Genomic DNA, 7,463 nt, shown 5'->3' with positions numbered 1-7,463 from the left:
GACTTTGACAATACATTTTCCTTGTTTCCTTCAAAATACTGTCCTTTTTTGCCCATGCTTTTGCTGGGCAAAAGATTTGCTTTTGGAAAAATCCAGATGCCATTTAAGGATGTGGAAAAATTTCAGAGCTGGAAAAAAAACTAACTGATTATATGTGAGCCTATTCAGCTGCCCTAGACCATTGGTCTATCACAGGGTGTACTGCCCATGGGGACAGGGAAATTACCTCAGGCGCACTGAAGGGAGGTACAAAATTGCCTCCACCCACCTCCTCCCTATTTTGGCCTGCCGGAGAAGAGCTGGGTTGAGTGCTTGGCGCCTAAAAGACAAGCCACGGCGCCTGTCCGAGCAAACTCCTTCCCTCCCCAGAGCCTGGGGATGGCAGGAGGAGGCCTGCAGGGATACAAGGGGAGTGTGGTTCAGATGGGCATTGTGACAGCAGCTGCAATGCCTGTCTGAGCCGCCCCCAACCCTGCCCCTGAGTGCGTGGGCGGGGGGGGGGGGTACCCAGAGCAGATGTTGTCCTCAGGGCCATTTTTCCCCAATACACCTCTGCTCTGTCATGCTCACTATTGCCCGCTCTGACTGGCAGCAGTTCTCCAAGACCTCCGGAAGAGAAAGTTATTTTCCAGTCCCTTCTACTAGAGACCTTTTGATTGAAGGTGCCAAGTGTGACAGACTGCACAATAAAATAGAGGATTAAAAGTTCAAGTCAGTCAGTGGAACAAGGTGCTATCACAACACAGTGGGGAAAAACTTCCTAGAAATAGGAAAGTGCCCTGATTGGGTAAGGTGACCTGGGCCCTAATTGATGGAGCAATCAGGTGACTCAGAGAGGGAGGAGGTAGCTCTCTGAGAGGAATTTTTTTCTGAGTTATTGGATTTGGATTCCTGCAAGTTAACATCAAGTCCATTAACTGCATGTGTTAAAGATCTACTCTGAGAGGATGTTAGTCATGGAATGGATCTGAATTGAAATATACTGAGTGTCCGTGTGTGCTGAAAGTAGCTAAGGCTGAACAGACAAGCAAAAAACACCTCACACGCTACCATCAAAACAGCTCAGTCATAGAAAAGGTGGGAAAACTGGTCCAGCATAGTTAGCCTGCCACAAATAGGAAGGGTCAGTGACACCAAAGATTGTATTTGGCATCTTTTGCATGCAGAACAGAACATCAGCAATCTCTTTTCATTATTTTGATTGTGTACATGTGTTGGGTACTTTTAATTCATCATATGTGCAAAATTTAGTGTCAGTGGCATACCGGGCCTAAATTATGCCTGGGGCATGACTGCCTCCCCCCCACCCCCCAGCTCCCTTCCTGGTTCCCTGCGCCACACTTACATGAGCCAGGGAGCTAGCAGGAAGACCGGGGGAGGGCACGGCTTGGGGGAGGGGCTCGGATGGGTGCCACGATGGCAGGTCAGGTCCTGGGCTGCCTGCCATTGAGCCCTGCCCCCCCCGGTGCCCACTTGAGCCACCCACTGCCAAGCCACCCCAACCTCCCTGCTTGGGATACCCCATGTCCCCATTAGTGGTACACCACTGCTGAGTGTGTGTCTGTGATATATGTATAAAGCTGATGAATGATTAACATTGAAAAAAACATATATTTTATTGGTAAAATCAGGAGAAAGAAAACAAGACAAGTGCAAAATTTCAGATTCTTGGGTTTGAAACACAACAGGGTGAGAAATTTGAAACTGTTCCTCCTCAAAATGTTGATTAGGCAAAATTCAGTTCCATGTCTAGCTGCTTCCTCCTATGGGCTCAATCAAGTATGGAGGAAGGGTGTGTGTGTGTGTGAAGCTGCATTGGCAGCAGTGGAAGGATTGTTCCGGTGTCTGTACTGCTAACGCTGTGCAAACTGCACAGATGCCAGTGCCAAGGGACTTGGTGGCTGGCAGCCACAGCACTCAAACCCCAAAGCTGGCTCCTGAGGTGACTGGCCACTACTGCAAATGCCTGTCCCAGCATGGAGGCGGGGGGCATAGCTGGGGTGTTCCTGGGGGCATAGCTGATTTTAGTTGGCTCCCAAAGCCTCTTCAGCAGTGCAGACTTACACCACCAAACAAAGTGGCATAAGTAATTTTCTCCTCCTCTGCTGCCTGTGCCGCCAATTGCCTCTATAAAGGCAATGCGGACGCACCATTTCCAGCCACCGTCCTACTGTTCCCCCTTCAGTTTCGGCTGCCTGCCTAGCCATACTCCAGTGGTGTTTTGTTTGGCCTTGCTTTTAATGACTTGGGAAGAAGGAACGGTTGATTTTCTTACATCCATATTTTACTAAGATATATACTGGCTATGTCATGAGATTTTATGGTCCCATCTTAATGTATTATATTGGTTCTGTACACCACCTTGAGCTAATAGATAAGGGGCATAAAATACAAGGGGAGGATTAAATTAGAATAGTCTTACAATTTCTTTTCCTGTGACAGATCAGTCCTACATGATGAATGTTGTCCTGTTTTTTCTGGAGTTGTTTCAGCGTATGAAATGATGGGGGCTGAAATTCAAATGCAAATGTAATCGCTAATACAGCTTAAAATACTTTCTGATATACTGCTGAAAGCATAATCCTTCAAGTTAATAAAATAGCTAGCACATTTTTTTGCATCGTTGTTGTACTGATTGAAGATTCTTAATGAAGCGTTTTGATAGAGATGAGTGGGTCAAATAGGTTCACCATCACAAACTAGGCTGCCTTGGCCTTAGATATATATTTTAATGAAAGAAATTCCAACTGGTGTCTAGACCAAAACTGGCCCATCTCCCAAGACGGTATATCACATCCCAAAGATTAGGGTATAATGTTATGAAATCTTTTGATGCACTGAAAATACTGCACTTAAGACAACTGGGCAGGCTTTTATGACCCATGTTACTACTAAACATTCAGAGACTGCTTTAAGTAAACTATACTGAAGAATGGATTGTGAGGGGCTTCTAAATGCATATGTATTTCAAAATTAGCATTTTTAGTAATGTTGTAGGTCCCCTTGTACTGGCCATAGTTTAGGGCCTTAGCAAGTCATAATCCAGCCTCGCAGATCTTGTAATAATCCAGCCTTGCAGCTTTTCAGACAAAGCAAGGAATTTATTTATTTGTGCCTTTTCCTCTGTAAGGTACACAAGGACTCATATCATCCTTATCAAACCTTCCATTCTCACAGATTTCACCTTAAAGTGGCATCACTTAAGTTTCAGTTCCTATGGGGTTTTAGAATGTGTGTGTGTGTGTGTGTGTGTGTGTGTGAAGTGCTTGTATTGATCATGAAATCTGCAAAACTCCAATTAAGTGCACAGACCTGCACCCCTCTTTCAGGCTCATGACTTCTCAGCTGTCAATATAGAGCTCCCACAGCAATTACAGTTGAGGCAACTGCATAGCAGAAGGGTGAAGATGAGCAGCCAGAATCCATGACTGAAAAGAGGAATGCTAATCATTGTTCTCAAACATCAGGATTATCATGCATTTCTTATTCCAGTCTGAAGGGCTTTTCCTCATCAGCTTCATAATGCTGCAACTACTTGTGCTTCTCAGCCTCTTAGTACTTGGACGGCAGTCACAAAGACGAATGCTGGGAACATCTTTCTTTAGCCCTCTTGGTTAGGTAGCCAAGGGACCCAAATCTCTACCCCTGGTAGCAGTTCTTTATGTCAGCCTCACATTCCTGTCATCCATTTTGTACATAGTTCATAAGGATCCCATTTATTCAGCAGAAAAATTATTTAGAGCAAAAATAAATAAGATTTCACTTTAACCACTTCAGTCCATTGTTTCCATATCTCACTTGTGCAGTTTTATTTTGGTGGAGTTTCTAAATTAGCTAAAGACTACACAATCACTTCTGCTTGCAGAACCTAAGGCAGACAATATTGGCCATAAGAACAAAGGTACAGAGGTGAAAAGAAGGAGCTGGAGCTGGTTGTGGAAGGCAACAGAGTGCATTTGTACCAGGATGCAACCATTGAAAAACGTGTTTTAATTGATTGCTGCTCTTGTACTTCAGGAAGGGGGTGGGGAAGGCTAATGCCCTTGGGCTCCCACAAGGTTGAAGGCAGCCAATATATTGTTTTGTGTTGGTTCAGATTACATATATTTGACCACTGATTTTGAAGAAGGTGCCTCTTTAATGAATTGATATTCATGGTTATCAATGAATTTACCATCATCAAATGCCACCTACTTAACTCTGTACTACTTGTATCAACACCCCCATGTACTCACATATATGATGTTCTCTACTGACAGCGATTTTCCCTCTCTGACCTTATATGGTGATTTCCTAAAACTGTATTCTTTCCTTTTGTACAATATTTTTCATGTTTCTCAGCAGAAGCATGATTCATTTATGCATTCACGCAAAAAATTAAGGTGATCTGAAAACTTGAACAAAGCTGGATTTATCCTCTTGCCATGAAAAAAGTGATACTTTAATTGCTTGCTTGTGAAGATAATATACAGCTTGCCTCAGGAAGGGGGAAAAACAGACAGTAATGTCTGATTACATTAGCAGAGGATTTTAGCAGCAGTTGGGTCAACTTCATTGCTTCAAGAGGAGAAAATAAATCTGAGATTCTAGCAGGGCAAACCTTGAAGCTGAAAAAGAGCCTAGAAGATGTGTTTCTCTTGTTCGCACAATAGCCAATTCCTGGATTTGTAAAGCTGCCTAAGAGATTTGAACCTTAATTCCCAGGAAAGTGAATGTGAAATGAGGATTGAAATCCTCTAAGTACCTTCAGAAATCTCTGCCTATAACACAATAAAGCAGGCAAATCTCACCTGCTGTCATTACAGATGGCAAGCTTTGCATGGCAAAAAGTCAAAGTTAGCAGTCAATTTGCTGCAGCGGACCGGATAGAAATCACGTATGAACAGAGATTTGATTAGACTTTTAATTGCTAAAACTCATGGTCACCTTTTAGAGATTTTTTCGGTAGCCATTTGTTATATATGATCTGACTATTCATAATTATGCTAATGTATTGGTTCTGTCAGGATTTTGTTGTTCCATTGTTAATTTATTATGTGTTTTTGTTGGTATCTCAGCTGATGTGTTGTGATTTTGTTACTTCAAGCTGCTCATACTTGTTTTAACTTATTGCTGCTGGATTTGAGTTATATAATGAGTTGGTGGAGGAGGTAATTTTCATTGTTGCTTTCATTTAGGACTTCATATTGTTTTGCTATGGCATGACCTGCCTTGAGCTGCCTTGTCCTGTTTGCAGAGGCAGTAAAGAATGAATGGAAGAATCAGCAGAGGGTTCAATAATGTTCTAAACTCCCCACCCTTTTCCCCCTTGGGCATGTTCATGATGACTACAACAGGAAGTCCATGTGCATTCTGTATCCAAATATAGTCCTTGCACTTTTTTCATTGAATTAATGCATCATTTAACAATTATACTAAAAACGACATATTGCTAAGCAATACTTGACATGGAAAAGTATTCCATCCATCATTTATCATACATCTAATTCAATGTAATTAGTAAAGAAGAAGTCAAAGCAAATAACCTGAATCTCCTACCTAAGTTGTTACTAATTATATATTCAAGTTTAAACTTACATCTATTGCAGTCTATTTTCTATCATTCCAGTGTTCAAGTATATCTTAAAATACTCACGTTGATCCATTCTTTTGGTTCATAAGTATTCAGATATTCAATAATACACATCACATTGGGTAAGAAATAAGAAAGGTGGGAAATTTACAGTTCCATCAATTACTGAGTTTTTCAATTCTAATTGTACAGAAGATAACTGGATCAGAGAAGCATAAACTTACATAGGATTCTACTGTTAGAATGGAAGCCTTCCCTGAACTAGGATTCACCAAGAACAAAAATATTTGGCCAACTGTAAAATTAATGCCTAGATTAGAATCTGTCTCAGATTGCTAGGTAAATTATCAAGGAGTATGGCAAAGGGACACAGTGATATCCCCCTGTCTCCTGTAACGACCCAAAGGACCCCCAGAATATTATTTATATATATTTCTGCTTTAAAATCATATTGGCAAAAGCCAGTTGCCAAAAGCACTCCTGTGGGTGTAGGTAGCAGCATGTCCAAAGGTCACAGGTCTGCTTTACAAAATCTAATCAATGGATGAGTTACTCCAGCATAACCTGGAGGTCTCATTTGAGTCACGAGAATGCTTGATTACCACACCTTGCAAAGATACTGTTAAAGACAAAGAATATGGAAAGCCAACTTGCTATCAGATACTGTCATTTCCCTATCTCTTCTGGAAACCAAGTCATCAACAGATGGTTGCTTCTCTGCATCTCCTCTTCCCATTGTTATGACTCCTAAACCACTCACCTTATCCTGATCTAAATGTCTCAGCTAAATCTGAATACTGAAGGCAGAGACTGTAAGAGTTACTTTGCATAAAGCCATTCTGTGCTTCCTGACTTAATCTAGGACCAATTGACTCCCATTGTCCCAAGGTGTAGAACAATAGAAGAGTCGCTAATTAGCTCACCCAGCAAGCCCAGCATGGGAAATTCCAGAGAATTTAGAAATACTGAAGGCAGAGACTGTAAGAGTTACTTTGCATAAAGCCATTCTGTGCTTCCTGACTTAATCTAGGACCAATTGACTCCCATTGTCCCAAGGTGTAGAACAATAGAAGAGTCGCTAATTAGCTCACCCAGCAAGCCCAGCATGGGAAATTCCAGAGAATTTAGAAAAAGGAAACTTAAAACTCACTTGTTCCCGCCTCTTCCTGGGCAAAAGGGTATAAAAGCTCAGGTCACCCCAACACATGTGCTCTTGGCCACATGTTCCTCTTTTGGTCATGTTGGTCTTGAGACACAATATCGTCTTCACTGGGTCTCTGTGCTGGCGTGGATTCCCTGCCTTCTACTTCTACTCTTCTAAGAATCGTTAGGTAATGTATTACCCCCCAAAAAACCCCTCCCTCTCTATCTCCAATCTATATTTTTAACACCTTTCTATATCTCAGGAACTTGAATGTATGTGCCCTTGTGTCTTACTGTGTGTGTGTATTTTTGAACAAATTCATATAAAATGTTTAAACTCAGTTTGGACTCTTGCTACTCTGTGGAATATCCATTGCTAGAATTCCTTCCTCGTATTATACAGTCTAAAAGATCCCCTCTCGGCCCCTCTCGCTGCCAACGTGAGCGCTCATTCCCCTTTGCTACTTTTAAAATCCTATGTGTGCTGTTACACTTTTAGCAGCTGGTGGAGAATCCCTTTAATAAAACCCTTGCCCCTGTTAAGGCCGTAACACTCCTTCCAGTACTAAAACTTCATCCTGCTTGCAACATTATTTGAAAATGGAATCCACATTTTCTGGCCCCATTTCATAATATCTGTAAGCTGGGGCTCTGAAGTAGTGAGGAAGGTACAAGTAATATAATAAAAAAGCAAGGATAATTACATACTTTGCAATGCCCTTTTGTTTGTTTCAGTAGTAAATATTCT

The sequence above is a fragment of the Sphaerodactylus townsendi genome, linkage group LG07 (assembly GCF_021028975.2).
Source record: "Sphaerodactylus townsendi isolate TG3544 linkage group LG07, MPM_Stown_v2.3, whole genome shotgun sequence".
In the NCBI taxonomy this organism is placed as follows: domain Eukaryota; kingdom Metazoa; phylum Chordata; class Lepidosauria; order Squamata; family Sphaerodactylidae; genus Sphaerodactylus; species Sphaerodactylus townsendi.
This window is presented reverse-complemented; position numbering follows the sequence as displayed.